We start from the raw sequence: 26,099 nt of genomic DNA, 5'->3' as shown, positions 1-26,099 counted from the left end.
GTCATAAAACAGCTAATTAGTACGAGTAAAAATAATCCGTCGAATAATGATTATTGTAGATTTTAAATGTACAAGAATTAGCGTAATATTCATACATTTGCATACTTACGTATGTTCGTACAGACGCCACGAAAAATTCTCTTCAGAATTCATTTTAAAGCATTTTTATAATTTTTTTGGAGGAAAAGAGTCGTATTCTGTCCTTACGTACATATTTCACGCAAAAATATCGTTAAATTGCATTCGAAAGCGGTCAAAATGGATATTTTCGTTGAAATATTCTGCATGAAACTTTTCGCGATTGCAATACTTCCTACAAGGAAGTAAAAAACGTTTGTGGCATTTATGTTTAAGTTTTACTAACGACAAGTTATTAGCGCAAATGATGTTAACCCAGAAGAACTATTAATATCGTTTTGGCATTTTGCGTCGAAAACTTTAAAAGTGTGAATCACTTTTTAAATTGTTGCCACCAAATATTATCGCCCTGTCTTATATTTAAAAAAATTAAAAAAGAAGAATCTGCATAAATGTATGCATGTTTCTCGCATTGTGATAAAGTAACGGTACCTAGAGGCATCCGATTTTGAATAACGTACGTCTCCACTCGAATATGAGCATCTGGAAACACAAATTTGGAATTTATTTTATTATCTCTTTCATATTTTCAAAATCATTCATGAGTTTTCGATTAAGAAATTCAACGATTTCAGAGCGAGCAATTGCAACACCGAGGGAAAAAAGATATGTCCGGTGCGCGAGACTGTGTATCGGAAATTCTTTTAAAATTATTTTGTTGTATTTTTGTTGAATTGAATTTTATGAGTTAAGTGCGAAAAACATGATATTTAATAAATAAAGGTAAGATAAAAAACGTTAAAAAATAGTCCCGTTGGTATAATGTAAAATCTGAAAGCTTTAAATTCTCTTTTTATTATTTTTAAATTAAAATTTTTTTTGTTTCCTTTCTGCTTCTTTTCGCCACCGAATTCACTCATTCTGGAATTTCTGTAGATTTGAGTGGCAACCAGTTTTGCTCAGAAGAGGTAGAGAAATTAAGAAGAAGTGCGGGAGAGTTTGGCCCGCTGCCTTGACGGTTAAAGCAAAATCTTGTTGGCGACGATAATGCTGGATTTGCTGTGAACTCAGCAGTTTGTGGTTAGGTCCTGCTTTGGTAAGTATGTGTTTGAATTTCTTTCGCGGTCTAGGCAGTGCTTGTAATATTTAATCAAATCAGATTTAAATTATTTAATTTGTATACATTTTGACAGAAAGCTTTGAGCTTTAATCCAGGCCGAACGGTAATTTTATGTTTATATATTTTATATCTTATTTGCGTATTCAGAAATGGTGAGATAAAATAAAATTCAAGTGTATTTATTCTGTATCTGTTTGATGGTTAGATATTTTGGTGGTGATAATTCACATTACAATACATAATAAACACCTTTTTTTTATTTTATTGATCTAGTAAAGTTATTTTGGAACAAACAGCAAGTGCTAAATGTTTAACACGTTCACTGCCGAGCGATATTTTCAAACACTGTTTTACCATGGCAACAATTTTTAACTAATTAATGGTAAAATAAAAAATACGAAACATGTATTTATGGGAAAGATATAGAATTTAAGCTAATTTTTAATTGCTTTATTAATTATACGAGTTATAGTCAGTTTTTACAATAAAATGTTTTAAAAATATCAGATTTTTAAAGATATCAGTTTGTTATAAGCAACCGCCAACTACGAGTATACTAGTAACGAGTATATTTGCATATATTCGTTAGTTATAACGAATTTTGATTATTTTTACAAAATTATTTTTAATATAAATTACTTGATTATTTTGGCAGTTCCTATGTTATTTACTTTATAATTACTTATATTAATTATCATAAAGCTCTTGAATTTCCCCAAATTATTGCGCTTTTTTTCTAATTCCCAAAGCCAGGTACCTTGAAAGAATATGAAAATGCTACAAATTATGCCAAACTGCTAAGTTTTGTAAAACTTACAAGCGTAATTTTTCAAAAATTATCTCTCAAAATTTTAGCTCCTCAATGTTAATTGAATTTGGTCTATATTTATGAATCTTTTTTTTTTATTATTAAATTTACTTGACAGCCTTCTTCCAGAATTGGAAATTTAGGCTTTTAATTCAAATGCAATCGCCCATTTTTTTATGATTTATTTCTAAAATTTGTATTTTAAAATATTTTTATAAATTTTTCGAAACAAATTTTGTATTCTAACCTATAAAATTTTTACCATCACTTTAAAGTAGATGTGTTTCTAGGCACACATGCAAAAAGTTAGTTTTTATTCAAAATTTTCTAAGATATACTTGAATTTACATAGTGGGGCGGCGCGTTTTGAAATACAAATGCACGCCAAATGTGCTCTAAGCACTTTGTTAAAGTCATTTGAAATTATGAACACGAGGAACTTTTTTCCGCTCGTGTGCAATCAGAAAAAGGAAAGGAAAGCCAAGCTTCGCAAAGCGAAGTATTCTTGGTGCAAACTGAAAAAAAAAAAAAAAAAAAAAAAAAAAAAAAAACCCGCGAAGATAAATTTTTAAATAAATTTTTCACAAAAAATTACAAAATTTGGTTAATATTTGAATTATGATAACTTGGCGAATTTTTGGCGACCAACCCTGCTACAGCAACCTGCTATTTTTTTCTTGTACGCCATTTTGTATTCACGAAGTAAAGGCATTTTTTTTGGTAAATCTTTGGATTATGGTAACTTCGCGATTTTTTGGCGAAAATGTCGCGACCAATCCTGCTACAGTAACCTGCTAGTTTTTGTTTGAACGCCATTTTGTTTTCACGAAGTAAAGGCATGTTTTTTTTTACTCAACATTTCCAACAATCTGCTAGCCGAATTACGCTTACGCTAGAACTTTTATGGAACAAAAGCGCTTAATCATGACGAAGATTAGGTGCGAAATTGGGAGAAAGGGCAGAATCGCAAACTGCTTGCCGCGTTTTTAAGAATTCCACATACGCGGTATCCATGTACACGTCGACCTATTTTCACTTAAAAAAAAATCCCAAAATTGAAAAAAAAGAAAAAAAAAAAAAAAAAAGGCATTGCGCACACTCTTGACTTTATCTATGTACACATCGAACAAAAGTGCTTTATCATGACGAAGATTAGGTGCGAAATTGGGACAAAGTAAAGAATCGTCCACTGCTTGCCGCGTTTTTACGAATTTCACATACACGGTATCATCCATGTACACATCGACCTATTTTCACTTAAAAAAAATCCCAGAATTGCACAAAAATGGCATTGCGCACACTCTTGACTATATCTATGCACACTGCTAAAGTCCTAGCTAGTAACATTTATCGCCTTACCAAAATGTCGCCAAACTACCTGTTACCATATTCCAAAGATTCGCCCAAAATTTAATATCTAGTTGCAATTTGAGTCGTAGAATTGAAATATGGAAAAAGAAATGTATGTCACATCCGAAAAAGTCCGATTTTGTGTGCAAATACCTACATTAGAACACTGCTATATATAAATCTAATATATATCGTAAGTTAGGCTTTCGAGACTTGAAAAAGGCAATTTTAATTTCAACAACCCGTTCAGTATAGCAGGAGATACAGAACTTTTTTTTTTTTTTTTTTTTGTTTTGGCAGTGTTACATTTTTTGCTCTTGGATTAGCTTATATACTCTTTCTTATTTTGACATTAAGTAAAACAATTTTAAAACTTTAATATTAAAACATTTCAGTTTTTCTTAATTTAATTTTTTGCAATTTTCACACAAAATATCTTTCACCTAATTTTTTTAACAATTTTCACAATTTTTCAACAGAAAACACATTTCAAATTACAAACAGTTTACATTTTTTTCATATACCACTTCACTTTAATTTCCTTCAAGAAAACATACATCTCTTGATTGGCTCAGTTACTTAACTCCCTAAATAATTGATATTACTACCTTTAGGATTTTCAATTTAATTTAATTAATATTAATATTTACAAAAAAATTTTACTATAACAAAGATAGCAGCTTGACACTCAACTTTACCTACATAAGCGCCATCTATATAATTTGAAGAATACACTTACTTCTCTTTCGCAACACTTTTGCAGACCCCAACACTCATATAGTAGGTAAGTTAGAATTAAAACTTACTGTTTACTTTAAGTGTTTTTTTTGAAAAATTTTTTATATAGTATCTAAGTATTTTCTAAATGTGAAATTATATTTTTAAATATATATTTCTTTTAAAAATTGTGAATTAGTTCTTTTTGTTTTTTGTTTTTTTATTTCTTATTGGTTTATATGGATTATGTATAGTTCTTTTATAGTTTCTTATTATTGATATGCATATTCGTGTAGGGGAAGTTTCTGTAGACAAGGATTTCTAAAATACATTGGTTTCTAGATTTTTTTATTATTTTATAAAAAATTAATTTTTAAAAAATTTAATTTTTTAAAAAAAGGTCTAATTCTTGACTTTACTTGCTTGTTTCTCAAAAGACTTAATTAGTATTTTCCTTTTTGAACTTTAATTCTTAAATGTTAATTTCTAAGGGTACCACTTTATTGGAATTACTTTTGGTTTTGACTTTTACCCTTGCCTGCATGAATGACGTAACACAAATTGAATGATTGGAGAGTTAGGTTTGGAGGCAACTTCCCCTTGATAAGTCTGTCTCCTGCCTACTCTACGATCATTCACCTATGCATTTTTTAAAAACATTGTTTAATTTAATTTTAATTTATTACATTAGTAGATTTATTTTCATGGATAGATTTTGCACTTGATTTACTTATGCTTCTGAATTTAAATGATATTGTAGATTAGTTCGAGAATTAAATCGTTTGCATATTTTTAAATTTTAAATCATTTTGGCCTTTTTCCTTTTTTTAGAATTTAAATTTGCTATTTTACTTTTTTACTTTTATACGTATTTGTTAAGAATTTAAATTTGTTTAAATTTAATTTATATTATGCTTATATTCTGTTACACGCATGACTGCTAACCCGTTTGTGGTCAAGGAACTTTAAATGCCAAGCAAAGCTTGAGTAATTGAAGTAAGCGCTTTAATATAGGAAATCCAGCTAAGATCATCAGTATGAAATGGTGAGTTTAATAAGAGCTTTACTTTCCGAGAATATTGATTAAATAACTTTCTCATCACATGGAACAAAACCACATATAGGGTTTCCATTCCCTTAAGCGATTGATTTTAATAATATAATCTAAATCGATGTTTGACATTCATTTAGTCGAAGCTATTTCTTATGTTTAATAAATGTAACAGCCCATTGATGAGGGAAATATCGAACCAAATGGTTTCTTCTCTTTGTTATTTTTCCTTGTTGAAATTTTCTTTGTGATTTGATTCGGAATATTAATCTTACGGTAGCTGACCTTTTCTTTCCTTTGCTCCGGGGGGGGATTTGAAAGTTTTTAGATTTAATATTATACCCAAAGGTTTTTTTTTAACGTTTCGTGTGCCATTTTTGGCTAATCTTTGGAATATGGTAACAGGTAGTTTGGCGACATTTTGGTAAGGCGATCCAGGTTACTAGCTAGGACTTTAGCAGTGTACGTGGATAAAGTCAAGAGTGTACGCAATGTCATTTTTGTGCAATTCTGGGATGTTTTTTTAAGTGAAAATAGCTCGACGTGTACATACATGGTTACCGTGTATGTGCAATATTTAAAAACGCGGCAAGCAGTTTGCGATTCTGCACTTTCTCCCAATTTCGCACCTAATCTTCGTCATGATTAAGCACTTTTGTTCCATAAAAGTTCTAACATAAGCGTAATTCGGCTAGCAGATTGTTGTAAAAAAAATGTTGAGTTAAAAAAAAAAAAAAAAAAAAATGCCTTTACTTCTTGAAAACAAAATAGCGTCTAAGCAAAAACTAGCAGGTTGCTGTAACAGGGTTGGTCGCCAACTTTTCGCCAAAAAATCGCCAATTTACCGTAATCCAAAGATTAACCCTATTTTTATTTACCAAATATCACGTTCTTTGCGAAATAAAACGTAAAATTCAATTCAATAGCAATATCGCAAAATATTTTTAAAATGAGCATATCTTTAGAATTTATCACACAGCCAGCCCTTTCGCGGGATCCGAACATCGGGCCGAACTACCAGTGTTTAGCGACTTTACCGCTCAGCCGCTGGTGGACCCAGCAACGGATGGGAATCGAAAGGAATCTTCGTTTTGCGTCCGCTAAGGCTAACTTTAAGAAAAAAAATCGGAAAAAAAAAAAATCTGAAATGTTTCAGATTTTAAATTACGTCCAAAGGGGCGTTTTTTAACATTGTGTTACCTTTGTTTATTAAATATCATGTTCCTCGCACTTAAACCATAAGATCCAGTGCAACAGCAATATCGCAAAATAGTTTTAAAACGAGCATATCTTTAGAATTTCCGATACAGAGACTCACGCGCTGGAGATAAGAATGTTTTTTCTGCACAACGTTGCCATTGCTCGCTTTGAAATCCTTGAGTTTGTTAATCAAAAATTCGTCAAAGTTTTAAAAAATAGGAAATCGATCATAAAACAAATTTCAAATTTCAAATTTGGTCTTCCACATGCTCATATTCGTTGGAGGATTACGTTATTCAAAATTCGATGACTCTATGTACCGTTGTTTTATCACAATACGAGAAATATACATACATTTATGCAGATTTTTCATTATTTAATTTCTTCAAATATAATGCAGGACTCTAACATTTTGTGGCAACAGTTTGAAAAGTGAACCGACATTTATGAATCCGACGCAAAATGCCAAAACGAAACTAATAGTCCTTCGGGATTCAAGTCCCTTTGGACTAAAAAGATTACGTCTTAACAACATAATTTTCGGTACTATTTTAGATTATTACATAAACTATCATATATTTAAAAATGAGTGTTTTTTGCCCAGAAAATTTAATTTTAATTGTAAAAAACTTTTTTTAAGCGTTTTAATTGCATTCGGTTTTTGGTTTATGTTTTTCAATTTTTAATGAAGATACTTTGAGGTTTTACATATTTTTGCCTTGCTGCGAAGTGGAACTGAATTAATTGAATGAGAAATATATCTCTAATGAAATTAGAGGAAATAACTTTAAATGGAATTTCAGCAAAATTACATACGGTTTAATCTCTACATATAATAAAAGAATTTGTGTGTCTTTCGTTCGTGTTACGCCTAAGCTAATAGACCCAGGGCTACGAAATTTGGTATATAGGTGCATCTAGACAAGAGGTACTGCACCTCGAAACGATTTTGTCAAAATTCGAAACCGATTTTTTAAATTTTATTTTTTTCGATTTTATCGCATCATATTGAATAGTTTCATTCTTTTAGAAATGTGTTTTTGGCAACGTTTTTTCATGTAATTGTTTACTGGACTGCTGACCGTTGAAAATCAGTACTGTTGCCACTCGGAAAAATGAGGGCGGTAATTCTGTACAGTTTTAAATTCAATGTTTCTCTTGGATACTGGACGTTTGTCGAGAGAAGGCAACGGGAAACTGGTTAATTTATTTATTAGGATAATTAACATTTGTATTAAGGGATATTGCTTATTTTATTGTAATTTTGTTATATGTAATATTTTTTTCAGGCACTTTTCCGGCACATTTGAAGGCCAGACGAAGGCATGTACAGAGTTTAAGGTCTTAATATTTTAAAAAAAATTCCATCAAACCAGCCAACAATAATTAATAGCATTCATTTATTATGATATTTGAACTTGATTTTATTAAAAGAATATCTGCTTATGAAGAGAATTTCCTGCCTAGTTAATGGTTTTATTTTGATCTAGTAAGTGATTTGAAAGCTTGAAAAGAAAAGGCCTGAAAGATTTCAGATTTTATATTACGCCTAAAGGGGCCATTTTACTTCCTTGTACGAAGTAAAGAGGAAATATTGTAAAAGCGAAACGTTTCAGGCAACATATTTCAACGAAAATATCCATTTTCACCGCTATCGAATGCAATTTAACGATGGTTTTGCGTGATATCTGTAGGTAAGGACAGAATAAAATACTCTTTTCCTTCAAAAAAATTATAAAACTGCTTTAAAATTGATTCTGAAGAGAATTTTTCGTGGCTACTGTACGAACGTATGTACGTACGTACGTATCTCGCATAACTCAAAAACGAGTAGCCTCAGAACGTTGAAATTTTGTATATAGGACTGCTATAACATGTAGATGTGCACCTCGTATTTTGGTTGCAATCGGCCGCACCAAACGTATATAAATATATTTATATATATATCCAATCTGTTACCCGGCTCAGTGATCTCAGGTTCTTTACTCTAATATGTTTGTAAATTGTACATTTTTTGCTTTAAAAATGATTGAATTATGTTGTTTTTATCTTCCGGTTAAGGATTTTATGCCTTTAGTAAATCTGTATGCAATAATTTTAGAATTATCAGCAATTTTAAAGTTGTTCAATTGCCGCTAAGCCTGTTTTTAATATCGGCCATTAATGTTTACATTTGAAACACGAGACTAGTGGATTTGTTGCCAATCTAGAGAAATTTAGCTTCACAACAACAAAGATAACGCATTCATTTATTATTGCGAATTAAATCACGCTTAATTCTTTTTGGAATTGTTTCGAGGAAATAAGCGTTTGAGATTTACTTCGCAATTTTTAATATAGATATTTTGAGTTTTTATGTATTTTTGCCTTGTCGCGAAGTGAGAACTGCATTAATTGAATGAGAAATACTCAATCGTCTGTGAAAAACTGTTTCTTTTTTGTTTTGTTTGCTTAATTTCTTTTATACATCGTTGTAGTTTCAAATACTTTGTTATAGTATTTGAATAGAACATGTGGCAACGATTAGATAATTCTTTAAATGCTATACATTTTGTGCATATTGAGTTATAATATAAATGAAATATAATACTGTTAAGTGAACCTAGCGCCAGAGTGTCACTATGGTTAAAGAAGTGAATTTTAAAGAATGCATTTATTCTATTGTGGTTTATGCGCTGTCGGCGAAGTAAGTTTAATTCAATCTAATAAGTTTAAATAAAATGCAAGAAAAAATGCGTATAATTTAATATTCCGTACAAGGAAGTCGTGGTGTACACATCAGATTTTTTTTATTTTCACAGACATACACGTTTCGAAAGCATTTGGGCTAAAGCCGCACTGGGCTAAAAATATTTAAAAACAGCGTATCTTTAGAATTTCCGAAAGGCAGTCTCGCACGCTCGAGATAAAAATGTTTTATTTCCTACAGTGTTGCCACTGCTTGTTTTAAAATATGCATATGTCTGAAGATTGGTACTCAGGGTGTGTGTTAAAATAGAGAGAAGTTCAACTGTGAATCCATAGCCATAAAAGTTTAAGTAAAACTCGAGAGTTCCAGGAAATCTATAGATTTAGGATTCATTCTAGTATAATTTAAAACAAGAGTGAGGAAGTTTCTGTTTGACAGCAAGAATTTATAGCCTATGTTCCCAAGATGTTCAAAAACATCTGCTGTATTTATTACTTCTTTGATTTATAGACAAACATAAAGAAGTAGGTTTTTTTTTTTTTTTTTGCAATTTGCTGCTAGAAAAATCAAAAATTTAAATAAGGAAACTTTGAAAACTTTTATTAGAACAGCATAACTGTTGAACATAAACCAAACGGGTGAAAATGACAAGGTGGACGTATTTTGTAAATGTTGACATAAGAACAGCGGTTTAAAGAAATAATAAGAAGCGCTGATGTGAATATTAAGAGGAGGCATCGAAAGAATAATTCGAGTTTGTTTAATCGGTATCTGCTTTTACAAGCAGGTTGTAATTCATAACGAGACGAATTTTTGCGGATCGTTAAACAGTGTTTAGTGAAAAATCTGAAATTATCAGAATCTGGGTCTATCAAATTGTAATCTTCCTTTATTCCCACTCAAAAGTAAGTGGCTTGAAAAAATTTGTCGAGCCTTATAGATATTTTGAGTACACTAATGAATTACTGTAATTAGTGATAATTACAGTAATGAATGTACTATTAAAATAATTTCTATAAGCGAATTCTTTTCATAAGGAGCTTATATATATGCCGTTCAACCGTATAAAAAAAGGCCACGAAAGCAGGTCTGGGCTCAGCAGAGGCCGAGTGGTAACGTCACTGTCATGACGTGATGACCACGCATGCGCAGTTTAGCCGAACGGCCTGCAACGCCTCTCTCTCATGAGACTTACTAGAGAAGAGTAGTTAGTAGGTAGTAGCGAAGTAACGAAGGAAACGTGTTGTATGTCAGCTTAAATGCAAAATACGAAGTTATACTTGTGTGTTAATCGTTTGTACTTATTATTTTTATTTGTGTGTTAATAAAGTTTTGTGCCGTTAAAATGGCTGTTTTATGCAACGCACTCAATACGATACGTCTGCGGTAGGACATAAATACATATCCAGAAGCTACACGCCCAAGAAAAGAAGGATATGACAGTCACTGAACACTGGTAGTTTGGTCCTAGGTTCGAAACCCGCGAACGGGCTGGCTGCATGGGCGGTTTCGTGGTTTTCCCCATGTGTAACGTGTATACGAGCCAGTTTCCCTTAGAAAGTCTCCACGAAGGCATCCCTCCCCTTAGGCAGATAGCCCTAGTGTGCTTAGGTTGCTAACCGTATAGAGGTTAGCGTCGCTGACTGTATTTCGGCGAACGGCCCGGGTTCGAACCCCGTAGAAAGCATAAATATTTGTAAATATATAGTGTCTCATGCGGGAAGCCGAAAGTCCTCTCAAGAGCTTGATGGTACGGAAAAAGGGGTGGAAGACCCTAGGACCCGTCTCTCGGAGTGCTCTTCATCAAAATTGAGGGTGCTAAATCGCACAGCCACCTCTAAGGTGCTCAAGGTCAATGACAAACGTAAACTTGCGCTGCTTGCCAATAGGAATTTCGTGGGCTTTGACTGACTCTAGGTGAGACAAGTCAGCATTAACAGCAACAACGTTTAGGTTAAGTTATATTTGTAGTTTTTTATCGAAAGCAGGAGACGAGTCCGGATTCGAACTTCGGATCTCTCGATTGTTAAGGCAATCAGTAAGGAGAAAGAAAATATCTATATCTTACATTCTCCCCCACTTAAAGGGCAGCTGGGAAGAAGGGGACCCAACCACCAAATAATGGTGATGACAAATTACAGTACACTTCCGATTATCCACGGAATTGGGTGGCGCGGCCGCCGCGGATAACAAAAAACGCGAATAATCCTATAAAAGCTAAAAGACTCGTACACCTTAAACCCCTTAACACCCTTCGAATATGTGACTGTTGCATTGAATATTTAAGTCTTGTCTGTATTAAATAATTGCACAAATCACCAAGTGACGCTAATTTACAATTGATTTTATAGAAGTTTCTTTTTTTACCTTCATGTACTGCTTTAACGAACAGCTGATTTAAACTATATATGTTTTCATTTATTTAGAAGTTGAATGAACGGGGGGGGGGAGAGGATGAGATCATTTTTAAACTATTAGGTTTATCGTAACAGTTTATCTTAAAACTATTTCATGTGTTAAATTGGAATGTAAATACGATGATCAGGTTGAAGTTAAAAAAATACATGATGTGGACGCCACGACTTCCTTATATGGTCTATTAAATTATACCTATTTTTTGCTGCACTTCATTTAAACGTATTTCCTCGAATTTCATTAATGATATATTTCTCATTCAATCAATTCAGTTCTCACTTCGCAGCAAGGCAAAAATACATAAAAGCTCAAAACATCTTCGTTAGACGTTATATTTCCATTTTATAACAGTTATTTTAATTTAGTGAACCTTTTCTGTCTTATCTTGTTTCAACTTACAAATCTCTAATTTAATTTCGTGAACCTTTTCTGTCTTATCTCGTTTCAACTTGCAACTCTCTAATTTAATTTAGTGAACCTTTTCTGTCTTATCTCGTTTCAACTTACAACTCTCTAATTTAATTTAGTGAACCTTTTCTGTCTTATCTCGTTTCAACTTACAACTCTCTAATTTAATTTAGTGAACCTTTTCTGTCTTATCTCATTTCAACTTGCAACTCTCTAATTTAATTTAGTGAACCTTTTCTGTCTTATCCCGTTTCAACTTACAACTCTCTAATTTAATTTAGTGAACTTTTTCTGTCTTATCTCGTTTCAACTTGCAACTCTCTAATTTAATTTAGTGAACCTTTTCTGTCTTATCTCGTTTCAACTTACAACTCTCTAATTTAATTTAGTGAACTTTTTCTGTCTTATCTCGTTTCAACTTACAACTCTCTAATTTAATTTAGTGAGCCTTTTCTGTCTTATCTCGTTTCAACTTACAACTCCCTAACAGAATGTGTTTTTAGAATCGCGTTGAATGTAAATGATGAAGAGAACAGTATTAAATTCGAGTTAACTGACTTCGACAGAGAGAGTTAGGATTCCTTAATAGCCTCATTTGCCTTTGGGCTATGTCTCTCTAAGCTGAGGCTGCGCTCGGTCGCAGTGATACAGGGTCATCCGTTCTATCGACAGTCCCTGCTAGACGGGACTTTTCTGAGAAATGAGATTCTGGTAGCACTGGTTTAAACGGAAGGATTCCTACAAAAAAGAGCCCCTCTGGAAGCAAAGTCCCGCCTAGCTATGGAAACGATGTTGCGGCTACGCGGGATTTTTTTCAAACCTCACCGAAAATGTCTCTACTGGACCTCAGTCCCGGGTAGAGTCAACCAATTAGACGAAAGTTCTGCTTCTAAAGGATCACGTGATCCCAATCTGGGAGATAATCGATTACTGTTTGGTGTCTACCGGGAATGAGAGGGCGGATATGCTAGCTAAAGAGGCAGCCCTGGGAGAGGGGGATATTTATGACGCTATTAAGGGGACTCGTACACCTTAAACCCCTTAACACCCTTCGAATATGTGACTGTTGCAAGAATGGAATAACTTATTTATTTTAAAAGCAAGTACTTCCAACTTTTTATAGATGACTACATAATATAGCTGCTTTCTGAAATGGTGATCAGAAAGTTTGTGTTGCCACAAATATTTTTATAATTTAATCCGCTTTTTGACAAAGGGTTTCGTCATGTTTCCACCTTGCGCGCACAGTTTAAGACATTCTATTCCATAATTTAATTCCATATTTAATATATAGCTTTTATAACATTTGGAAACTACCGTGAACCAAAAAAATTCTAAGAATTTCACGTTAAATTTTTATTTTGTTTGGAGTCGAGTTTATAAAATGTATTTTATTAAAAATCTGTAATGTTTTCGTACATAAAATTTTTTAATATTAAAATATTCATCAGATTTTTGGTTTATTTAAAAGATAGGGCTCATATAAAGAATTCTATCCAATTTCAAGTATGTAGCATCAGCCATTTTTAAAATATCGTGTGCGCAAGGTGGAAACGTGACGGAAAATTTTGTTACTAAGCGGATTATATTACAAAAATATTTGTGGCAACACAAACTTTCTGATCACTATTTCAGAAAGTAGCTATATTATGTAGTCAGCTGTAAAAAGTTGAAAGTAATTGCTTTTAAAATAAATAAAATATCCCAATTCTTGCAACAATCACATTCGAAGGGTGTTAGGGGTTTAAGGTGTTTGAGCCCCCTTAAAGGTTCCAGCAGACTTACCCTGAGAAAAATGAACGCAAGTATAATTGAGAAATGGAGTTGGGAATGGAAGGGTTCAAATAAAAATTAAGGGTTACTTGAAAATTTTGACCATAAAAAGAAAAATGGATCTATTTAATAATATAGATACTATTCAAGTTATCACGGATCATGGTAGATTCCCGGCCTATTTAAAAAGTTTTAATCTCCAGGGTAATGATCAATGCTTGGCTTGTGGAAAGTACGGAAATGTAGCTCATTTTATGGAAGAATGTAAACTGATCGAGAGTGTGAGGACGAGATTTGGAAAAATAAATGAACAGAATTGTAATTGAAAAAAGAAAATTCTTGAATAGCTATGCAAACAGACATTATGAAGATCGTGAATGAAAACAAGACTTTCATAGGAATAAGACATTAAATATTTTAGTTTTTCTTTTGTTTATGAGTTTGTGTGAGTGAGTTATGTTTCGTCTTACTATTTTTTGTTTTCTAATCGATTATGCTTATGATTTTCCTTATTTTGCATTGTGCGAGTGTATTTTTAAAAATGCACAATCTGTGTTATTCTGTATTTTAATTTTTGGTTTTTATCTTTTAACTGCTTTTTTTGTTTGTCTGCGTCGGGTGTGCTGCGTTAACCATGAGGCCGAATATTATCGGCCAGGAGGGTTGCAGCATACTCGTAAACTAAACTGTTTGGCGTTCAAGTCTTATAGTAAGTGAAAATGGTAACGTGGGTTTCCTAGAAATGTGCGGGTTCTGAGAATCGTCCCTTTTGATGTCCAGTTCCGCGTAGCCGAAACATTGTGTGATTGGGATCTTACGTGCTTTTTGATAGTTCACCAGCTAGGTTACGGTTATGGGTCAGCTACTTTAGAAGGTACTTTCCGTTTCGCCGAAGCAAATCTCGCCAAGCAGACTTTGTTGGCGACAACATACAGTATACACATAAAAAATGTTAACAAATGTTAGTTCTAAAAATTTTTTATTTTGAAGGCATAACCATTTTAATAACATTTAAAATTTTGTAAAATGCCAATAAGTAAAGACAATAAATTTATGAAAAGACATTAATTTAAGAATTTACTATGCTTTCATGGTTCAACATCCTGATTCGCCCGTTCGTATCATGTGACTCCAAGTGATCTTAACTCACGTAAACTACGCTACTAAAATCTAATTCTCTCAGTAATTATCTACATTAATTTCAAGTTAAATCTTAATTTGGAATACAAGTTTAAATGCAAGAATTATTTCAATTCGTACGAATAGCTTACTCAGAAACTATGTAAAACCGCAGTGCTTTACTTCGCTAGTGCATTCTCATTAGAATTCATGAATTTAACCCTTGATTTTACCTTTTCTATATTTTCGCCTTCGAGTGAGAAGTTTGCTTGCATCCTAATTGACTTAATTACTGCGAATAGTCTTAGGGCATAAAATTTATCTATCTTGTAAAAATTCTATGTAATTGTATGCCAGTATTGAAAGATAATATGATAGGAAATGGCTGTGACTTGTTTTGAAAATGGGGCCAGCGAAGATATTCCGTTTGGCATGAGTTGTACCATTATTGGCGACTTTATCGTTTGCGGCGGCAAAACGGAAAAATACCCTTTAGAATTACGTTAGTCATTAGTTAGTTTTTATTTCTTAGTTTTGAGTTCAAGCGCAAGTGGAGGCTTTGCTGTGCGCCCGAAGAAAGGGGCCGGCTATTAATCTTATTTTGAGTGAATCAAGGGTGATTGACCCTTTTTGAGTTTACACTTTCTGTGTTTGAAACTAGCCTATTATTCGATTAGCGGTTCACTAGATTTCTCGGGACTTAATTAACATAATGAAACTGAGGAACTCTATAACGTGAAACACGAAATACAATTATTTAAAAAAAATCTATTTTTTTAAAAATTAAAACTGCAGTTTTTACGCAAAAACAAGCAATTCGGCCAGCGGCTAGGAAGACAAAATTTTCGATGCACAGCATTGAAAGTTAAGCTATGTTCCCACTAAGCCAAAAGACACTGAAGTTGATTCACCAACTGATTTAGTTTACTATTCTACTAAGAGTTTAGAATGTAAACAAATGATGACCTCGTTAAGCCTAGTTTGTTTTAAAGTTTCAAATTGTTAATTCTACAACTATTGCATGCAGATTAACTAAAGGAATAAAAACCTTAATTGGAATTTAAGAATAACATAATTCATTCACTTTGAAAGCAAATAATGCACAATTTACTACCATAAAAGAATAAAAAAGACTGATTCGACCTCAGGTTCAACTACCAGTATTCAGCAGCTGCTGGTGGGCCTTGTAACAAAGATGTACTCCACAAAGTTCGTGAATGTTTCTTTGGAGACAAAACTAAAGCAGATGTAGAAAAATGGAGCAAATCTTGCAATGAGTGGGGAGCTCGAAAACGCTTATATAAATACGTACACGAGGAAAATTCCAGTGCTACAGTGTGGGGGGGGGGTGCCATTCATAATGATTGCATTGGACATTTTCGGACTTTTACCTCGCATAAGTAAAGTTTTACTTTTAGTTGTATGAAATAAATATCCCCAAAGTACGAGGCGTATTCGAAAACTAAGTACCGTTAAAAAAAAAAAAAAATAGTAAAACAATTTTTCCGAATCCAATTTTATCTTTACATGAAAATACATGTCTTAAACTATTTTTCAACATAGTTTCCGCCAATGATCAAACACTTGTCATAGCGGGTGATCAGTTTTTGTATACCATCGTCAAAGAAACTTCCCGCCAGTTTCGATAACCACGACTCCACAGCATTTTTCGTGTCATCGTCAGATCCAAAGCGCTTGCCACCAAGCTCGCGCTTCATGTGCAGGAACACTGATAGTCGGACGGCGCCAAGTCCGGGCTGTACGGCGGGTGATCGAACTGCTCCCAATGAAACGAATTAACGATTGAATGACACCAGCAGTACGGGGCCGAGCATTGTCATGGAGCAACACAATTCCTTTACTGAGCATTCCTCTTCGTTTGTTTTGAATGGCACGCCTTAGTTTTGTTAAAATCTCACAATATCGTGCCGCATTAATGGTTTTTCACCTCTGGGAAGAAATTCAGTAAGCAAAACGCCTTTTCTATCCCAGAAGACAGTGCACATGATTTTTTGTGATGACATTGTGACTTTGAACTTTTGTTTTTTCGGAGAATGAGTGCGTCTCCATCGATTGTTGTTTCGATTCTGGTGTGAAATGACACACCCAAGTTTCATCACTTGTCACAATTTGGTTTGAAAAGTTTTCTCTCTCATCACTGTATCGCGTGAGAAATGTCAGGGTTTGTTTTGTGAACAAAGTCGCTTTGTTTTGTGAACATCAGTGAGCATTTTGGAACCCATCGAGAACACAGTTTGCAATAATTCAAGCGGTCAGACACAATTTCGAACAAAGCAGTTCGTGAAATTTGTGGAAATGCCTCTGAAAGAGTTGTCATTGTGAAGCGTCTGTTCTCATGAATTGCTTCATCAACTTTCTTACCAAATCATCGGTGACAACAGAAGGCTGACCATTCCGAGCCTCGGCGTGGACATTTGTTCGACCTGCATTAAACATTCTTACCCACTTTCTCACCATTCCATCACTTATCGCGTATTCACTGTAAACTTCAGTCACTTGACGATAAATTTCGGCCGGTTTAACATTCCTCGCGTTCAAAAATTTAATCACGGCACGAATCTCACAGTCAGCAGGGGAACTAATTGTCTTAAACATTTTGAATGTGCACAGCAAACTGAAAACACAACATAGAGCAACCAAAATGGCGACAATTGAAAGTCAGTGAACAAGAAAGACTAGTGCGCATGCGCGGGACACCTACCACAGCGCTGCGACGGCGCTAGAATGAAACGGTACTTAGTTTCCGAATACGCTATGTACATCCCTTGTCAGAAAAGTTCCAGAACAAAGATCGTAAAAAATAGAAAATTGCAAGCAACTCACTGATATGATTTCCGTTACGAATTATTTCAGAAGTTTTAGCAGTGGGCTGTTGTCCGATGTGCATTTCTTCTTTAATATACTTTTCTTTATTTCTTAGAAGGGGTTTCCACACTGCAGCATACCCTTCTTCATAAGACGTTAAATCCAATAAAGTGCTAAATGTAACTGGAATAAAGGTATCCAACATTTCGCCAGTCAAGTTATAAATGTCTGTGCTCTTGGTTACTTCACTGAGCAAATTCGGATCCAGAGACCATGTGCTTTGTGTTTTATTAATACGGTTTACGTTTGTAACATGACTGTAAAAACCAGCTTCATTCCCTATGTTATTGTCTTGATAATCCTTCATGTTCTTTAATTCATATTCGATATTTAATTTTCCGCTGTAATCGACAGTCATTGGTTCAACTTCTAATTGCCAGTCACTTGTAATTTCATTTCTAAGCATGGCATCTGTAGTAAATGGACTTAGAATCTGAGATGAAAGTTTTGAATCATTATCTGAATCTTCAGGATTACCTGCATTGATAATATAAGTTTTGAGTTCTTCGGAATCAGAAGGAATTGGTTTATAGAATAACTTCCGATCGTTTGCTGTGAAATAAGGTATATACTGATGATTGTTGGCATCGTATAATTTATTTTGATTTATGCTAGGAAATTTATGGTGTTTTTGTTGGTTAAAAATTCTGCTTTCCGAATTTTCCGCATTCAGTTTGCTGTATGGAAAATGTCCTCCGTTTGTTAAAGTATCTTGTATGTTTCCGTAATTTTCTTTCTGAAATATTTTCTCTGTAGTGCGGATAAAATTCTCCCTGTCGTTTTGCAAGTTCAAATTTTGTTGTAAAAAGCTCTCAGGGATTGGAATATTATCAATACCATTCTCACTGTAGGGCACATTTTCAAAATTTTGTTTAAGTGAATTTCCATCCATAAAATTTTTATAATGTTCTTTATAACTTAAATTATCTAGATTCTGATTTAAAAGGGTTTTGGTGATTGGATACTTATCAGCATTATGTTCATTATAAGGAAAATTCTTCTGATAATTCATCTTGGGGAAGCTTATATCTGTTGCATATCCGAGAATATACTTATCGTAAGGTAAATTATTCTGATTCTGTTTCGTGAGATATAATTTATTGGAATTCAGTTTGTTTAAAATGGCATTCGTGGGAAAATTAAAGTTTGTTCCATCATGCTGTGATTTCATTTCGTAGTTGCTTTGTGGCTTATAATAGTTATAGTGTAAACCATCGAAATAATGTTTACCATACTGCAGACTGTCAGCATTTTCTTTCCTCGACATCATACTTGTATCAGTTTCAGGCAATTCTTTATTATCTTCGCCAAGTATTTCCTTCTCGATAGGGACATCTGCATATTTCAGGAATGAAGGAAAAGTTCTTGTCTCGTTGACAGAACTTGGTGACTTATTTTCAGCCATGCGAAGAAAAGCTTTGAGGGTTTCTTGTATATTTTGCTCCAGGCGTTTTGATTTACCTGTATCCCTTTTTATAGAAAATACCACCTCACTGTCCTTCTGGAGCAAAAGATTAGTTTTTTTGAGAGTGTGTGGAATAGCGAAAATTTTCATGATATGTTCTAAGTCAGGTGACTCTTGTTGTTCGGTATGATCTTCCCGAGGTCTTTCAACTATGCTAATACGCTGAAAGTTATTATTTAAGTCTCTTTTTCTTCTGAGTTCTACTTGTCTCGACATTGTTGTTACGCTACTGATGGTTGAAAGTTCTTGGATGTTAATTTCCTGAGGCAGTTCTGTGTTTGGTGTATGAGATTTATTATGCACGGTACTGGACAGGATATTTAACAACATGGGATTAAGTTGAATAAGTGTTTCGCCAGTAGTAGAATAATTTTTTATAGGAAATTTAATATCTTTGTTACTTTTATTACTTAATCTATGACCAATATATTCTTCTGGTGTATTGCTTGTCTTCTTCATCTCTCGTTGATATACGTGTATGTAAGGAAACCATTTTAGCATCGTTTCGTTCATTACAAAAGGATGTTTACTTGAAAACGTGTCATTAATCCATGCATTTGAAGCTGAAGGTTTCTTATGTTTTTTAATACGGTTAACAGTTCTCTTCTGTTCACTTTTAAATTCCATTATCTGTGAATCTTCGTTCTTAAAAGGATTAACTTTTATAAGACCAAATTCAGTTGAAGATGTCCCTTCTGCAGAGATAAGAACAATGAAATAATTACTACTTGAAACATGAGCCTTATCTTAAATATTACTATTTAAATACGGTTAATAAGAAGTTAACGGTTCTTAAGAAGAAACATTGTTTGTTATCTTTATGTTTTTATACATGGTTAACAGCAGAGGATTCTGATTTAAGCCTCTTATACTTTTATTCATGATAAATATTGAAAAAATTCATGAAAATCACGATAAACGTGTTTGGTATCTGCCATTTTTACAGTTTTGCACAGTTTACTCCGCTGATAATTGAAGCGATTTTCGAATGGAAGATATCATTTCTTCATATAATTATACAAATTCCAAATGTCGTGGTTAAAAATGTCGCCCAGACGGTATAGTGATTAGGAGAGCCTAATACGGTACCCTAGGGCCTGGGTTCGAATCTCGGGTTCGGGGGTGCTGCTCTCCCTCAAAATTGAGGGTAGAAAATAGAAGCCCACCCTCTCTTCGGAGTAGGTTCTGACAACCATTGGTCCATGTAATATGGACAAGACAACAACAATAAAATAGTTAAAAAGATGAACAAATTGAATTAATTTACCATTTGGATGTTAGGTTTTGAATTAGTATAATAATATATCTTGAGAGAATTCTCTGTTATCGGGACTGAATTCAGAAATTTATGTATGTGTGCGCATGTATACGTATGCATGTATGTGTGTGCGTATATGTATGTGTATATGTTACGGTGAAACACCGAAATCTGGAGAATGTCGACTTTCACCGGTGAATGTCAACATTCACATAGTCTCTTGGTGTATGTCCGAAATATTTTCCAAATACTTTTATTTCTGACTTACATCGGTCAATGTCGACATTCACCATGTACTAATGGTGAATGTTGAACATATAACAATATTATATTTTCTTCTCCGTCATTCAGTCGCGAATAAACGCACTTGAAACTTGAAATAAGAACTTAAGAACATGAGAACCTAAAACACACAATACATTCAAAATGAGAAAGGAAAATAATAGAAGTTAAAAACTTACTTAATTATACAGTACGTTCTAAATGAGAAAATGAAATAAGTCATAAAAAACTTACTAAATTATGTCATTCAAATCTTATTTATTGCTACAACTTAAACTATTATGGCACTTTATGACCTCTCTTTTCGACTTTCACCAGAGCATATCTGTGATTGTCGACATACAACGGTGAGGGTCCGAATATACAAGAATGTAGTGAAATATTGGTCTTTCACCGACGTATTTGGTGAATGTTGATATTCTCCGGTGAAAGTCGACATTCTCCAATTTCGGTCTTTCACGGTAACTTGTATACATACACATAAAAGCGTTTGTACTTATGCACATACATTTATACTCATATATTTTATACACACATAGCATGCATTCATGCATGCATACATACATTTATTTCTGAATCCGGTTCCGATGACATACAGTGGGTACAAAAAGTATTTGCACACATACATTTTTGTTCACAATTTATAAGAAAATGCATTAAGAAATACAAAAATAGGCATTTAAAAAATAGAATAAGCCTATTCATTTAAATTAATTACAAAAAATACAATAATATTAATGAAAAACATTTTTTGCAATAATATTAAAATAGCTTATGTCAAAAAAGTATTTGCACACTCAACTCAAAGCAAATTTGCATTTTATGCTATTATTTGACAGTCATCCCGCAGTAAATAACATATGTAAGACGACTATAAGAGGAGGTGATGTCGAAACGTTATCAGTTGATTGCCGATTCAAATTATAATGGCACCTAAGAAATCTGAATTGCCGATTTCATTGCGAGAAAATTTTTTTTTTCTCTACGTGAAAATGGCCTAAATTATCAAGAAATAGGTAAAAAAGTAAATGCTTGCTTCTCTACTATTTGGTATGTTATAAAGAAAGAGGATCTACATCAAATAACTTGCGCTCTGGACGCCCAAAGAAACTTTCACTGCGAATGAAGCGAAAAATCATAAAAGAAGCACAAAAAAATCCATTTGTTAGTGCAATTACTTTAGCCAATGATGTCGCTTCAACATCTGGAGTTCAAATCTGTGCCCAAAGTGTTCGAAATGTCCTGCACGATGCACACATTTATGGGAGATCACCAAGGAAAATACCTCTCCTAACTGAACGAAACAGACTGAAGAGACTTGAATTCGCTAAGGAATATATCAATAAGCCAATCGATTTCTGGAAAAATGTCATATTCTCCGACGAGAGTGAGTTCAATATCTTTAAATCAGATGGCAGAAAATTAGTTTGGAGAAAACCTTGTACTGCTTTTCATTCCAAAAATGTGTTACCTACAGTTAAACATGGAGGAGGTTCTGTTATGATTTGGGGGTGCATGGCTAGCAAAGGAATTGGTAATTTGTGTTTCATTGATGGGAATATGACAGCTCGAACCTATATTGATGTGTTGCGAGATAACTTGCCACAAAGTGCAACAAAATTGGGTATCAGTAATTCGTACTATTTTCAGCAAGACAACGATCCCAAGCACACTGCCGGTTTAACTCGTATGTAGTTGCTTTATAATGTACCCAGAAAACTTGAAGCTCCACCACAATCACCAGACTTAAATCCTTTGGAAAATCTGTGGAATTCTTTGGATTTAAAAATAAGAAAAAGGAAGATTTCAAGCAAATCTGCCCTTAAACAAGTCCTTATTGAAGGGTGACTGAATACTGAACCTACTGTTACAGAAAATTTAATTAAATCAATGCCAGCAAGATTACAAGCAGTAATAGATGCTAAAGGCATGCATACTAAATATTAGTTATTTGAAATTTGCTTATATATTTTATTTCTTTTGTATTCATGCAGGCGTGCAAATACTTTTTTGATACAAGATATTTTAATTTTGTTACAAGAAAGCATTGTTATTTATATTATTGTAATTTTTCTGTTTGTTTTGGATGATTAAACTTATTCTGATTTGGCAATACCAATTTTTTTATTTCTTAATGCTTCTTTTTATGAATTGCAAACAAAAATGTAGGTGTGCAAATACTTTTTTTACCCACTGTAAGGAAGTACTAAATTCTCTAACATACTGCTTAATAAATTTAGCGAATAAAGCAATATACGGCGGAAATGGACATTCTGAAAAGTAGATAAAACACCTCTAGCAGAACATATGATTCTCACTAATTGGTTTAATTATAGCATACATATATATGCATTAATTCAGTACTTGTTGTGATATTACTTTATTGAAGGACATGTGACAATATTAAAGAGTTTTGTGGATAAGGCTAATGGCCAACATTATGTCTTCTCACAATGTCTCGGTTGAATGCGTCTGTGTTGATAACTCTTTTGGCTAATATACCAAAAGGTACTACTTGATTTTCATGGCCCCTGCAATAAACTACCAAATTATGTAAAAACATTGTACTTTCACGAATTGGATTAATCGCGTTATATCGTAAGTCTTTTTATCAATTTGAACATTGTAAAAAAATGTTGTCAAATTATGTAAGAAAAGGTACACTTTCGACTCCTATTTGTCGCATTTGAGGAACCGCAGGATATTCTAAACATTGTAAAACGTTTAGTTTTAAACATTACCAAAAGATGTTGACAACTGTTAATTTACCGAGGAGTGAGGAAAATGCCGTATCGTTTTTAAGGAAAAAGATGCACTATCTCGCAATCGACTACGTATAAATGGCCACAAACTATGTGTAAGCGAAAGTATATGTGAAGGTGCATCGTGAAAAGTTTTTTTAATGGCTGGCTGCTTTATTTAACAGCCATTAGCCTTGCGCCGCTACAAGGGCTGAAAGTGGTCGCCATTTCATTGTGCAAACACCTAATAGGTGGTCCACCGTTGCCTCCTATGAAGGGACGGACAGTTTCATCCATGGTTTCTCCGGAATTCAAACCCGGGCCCTTCCCTACGGCAGTCAGGGTCACTAACCACTATACCTTCCGGGCGGCGTAATGTGAAAAACTGTTTAAAAAAAAGGAGCATTCTATCTGAACACTAGTTTAGTGGTTCCAGAGTAGAATTCCTAATAGCTATGCGTTTCGTCTACTATTGGGCAGAAGAACTAATATCGCTTAAGTGGGGCGATAAAAAGCTTAACATTTGGGAAAATACCACGACAGACTGGAACAGTTTTATGAGAGAGGTTTGTTCGCTAGGTTACTTCGACATCCTAAAGAACGAATGCCTGCACCTGGGGAAATAGTCGAAACTGACGAGAATGTTTTCTTGCTGCGAGAAACCAACGCTGGCAGGGTACTTCCAAAACAGAATATTTGGCCGTTTATGCCGTGAAAGAGGCAAGTGCTTTTTTGTTCAGCTTCCAAACCGGGAAGCAAGAACACTGATGTCAAATTTTGTAGACCGCGTAGTGGAAGAATTGGCAATATACTCAGGTTGTTGGCGAGCCTATAAAACAGACGAGCTTGTAAAGGTTAGTTATAGCCATTTTCACTGTGAATTACACATTTCATTTTGTTGATCGAACAACGGTCGTTCACACGCAAAATGTGGAAAGATTGAGAAGGGTCTGATAAATGGCGAAATAAAAAGCAAAGTGGTATGGCTCGACATCATCTATCATAGCATCTTTCCGAATTAATATCACGGAAATTCTTTGGGAAAGATGAGCTTTTTGACACCATATTAAAGAGAGTCTCGAAAATATGGCAGCCACAAACTGTATGTGAGAAGTTTAAACCTGGCGATAATCTTGGCACCGTTTTGATAACGGGGAACGTTAAAATCAAGTAGTGTTGACCAAACTATTCTCAATGATTACTTAATATTACAGGAATTTAGGGTTTTTTTGTTTTAATTTCATTTTATTTGAGGTTTGTTGTAAGGTTTTAATTTGTCGGTTTATTTTATTGTGCCTGTCTATTAGAAAATTCACCCCTTTGTTGATATTAATTCTGTCTACTTCATGTGGTACTTGCCTTCTCCAGCGGCCTTGGCTTAGAAAGTACAATTGGGACGTTTCAGCACTCGCATTAAATAAACAGTTACCGATCTGTGCAAGAAAAGAACATTTACCGATAAGCTCATATGCTAGAAAAAACCGGTTTTAGATATAAGTGTTTTTTGTAATTGCATTGTATCGGTGTGGTGGATTTTCGTTCTCGAACGAAAGCCCCCCCTCCATCTGTGCTGGGTTCCCTATTAATTTGGAACGCAGGGGAATAAACTTGCTGATCAGTATGCGAACCAAGCCGCCTCTGATGTAACTATGTCAGAATTGCCAACACTACTCCCACTGTCTTATTTTAAGTTCGTTAGAAATGCGAGTCTTATGATCCACAGTGCTTTTACTACTTAGTTTGATATTGTGTCTCTGCAAATGTATGAATTCTGGAAGAACACCAGCATCGACACCGACCAGTCTCCAGACCTACCCGGTCCTCAATTTTTAAAAGCAAAGTCTGTTCTCGACCCGTCAGGTACTTATCTCTTTTGGAGAATATTCCTTACGGTTGTATCACAAGTCAGACCCTAGTGGGACTCTTTCAATAATTGCCAAGAGCAGGGATCACTGGTACCTGCTGCAGCCCAGTATACCGACCGAGAATCAAAGCATCAGAGCCTTGTGAAAAGATAGTAGAAGCAATGGTCATCTGGAAACACCGCAGAAGTCTCTTTCTGGTCTGTTCAAAAGCCAGATTGGAGTTATTTAGCAACAGTCTATCGTTGACACAGTTTTTAACGGGTTGTCTCAAATCGCATGGTGCAGTTTGTCTGATTCCATCCACAGTCCTTTTCAGAACTTTTGCTCACGGCAATAGACGTTGCTTAGCTTTTTTGTTACGATTTTATGAGACATTAATTCGAAGGAACATGGTTGTGTGTGTAGCTGTCGAATTCATTACTTTTGTTAGTACATCTGTGAGTTACATAGTTATAGTTAGTACGTAGTCTTAAAAAATACGTATTTAATGGAGAGTTTATGTAATTACACTCTATTTGATTGCACATTAAATTAAGCAGACTTCGGACTGGGAGTATCAACTTTCATTAAACAAGCCCTCCTGGGATTTCTGCAGGTAAGAATTTTTGCTTATCTCTAACTTTTGATACGTCACTCCGAAGATTTTGTTTTAGTTTGTAAGTTAGAGGAGCGACGATAAGGGTCATGGGACCTTTTCTCAGCTGTCTCAAGCGATTCAAGAAAACATCCCATAAATCCCCCCCGGGGGTCTAAGTAGTTAACAGCAAAATATGCGAGATGCTACTGGTCTGTTATGGATGCTACTGGTCATGGGACCTTTTCTCAGCTGTCTCAAGCGATTCAAGAAAACATCCCATAAATGCCTTCCCCGGGG

At 34.2% G+C, this 26,099-nt stretch overlaps 1 protein-coding gene across 1 annotated transcript in view; it reads left to right on the top strand.

Annotated features, from left to right (window-relative positions):
• Positions 1–1,076: 1,076 nt before the first annotated feature.
• LOC118183732 (uncharacterized) overlaps positions 1,077–26,099 on the top strand; it is a 174,187-nt gene continuing 149,164 nt past the window's right edge. Inside the window, exon 1 of the mRNA XM_085812608.1 lies at positions 1,077–1,174. The gene's annotated coding sequence lies outside the window, so the exon portion shown is untranslated. The remainder of the gene's footprint in view (positions 1,175–26,099) is intronic.

Source organism: Stegodyphus dumicola, chromosome 3 (genome assembly GCF_044657685.1).
Source record: "Stegodyphus dumicola isolate Sdum_Otavi_A_Nest chromosome 3, ASM4465768v1".
Lineage (NCBI taxonomy): Eukaryota > Metazoa > Arthropoda > Arachnida > Araneae > Eresidae > Stegodyphus > Stegodyphus dumicola.
The sequence above is the reverse complement of the archived record's forward strand: the minus strand, read 5'-3'. Positions and strand labels throughout refer to the sequence as shown.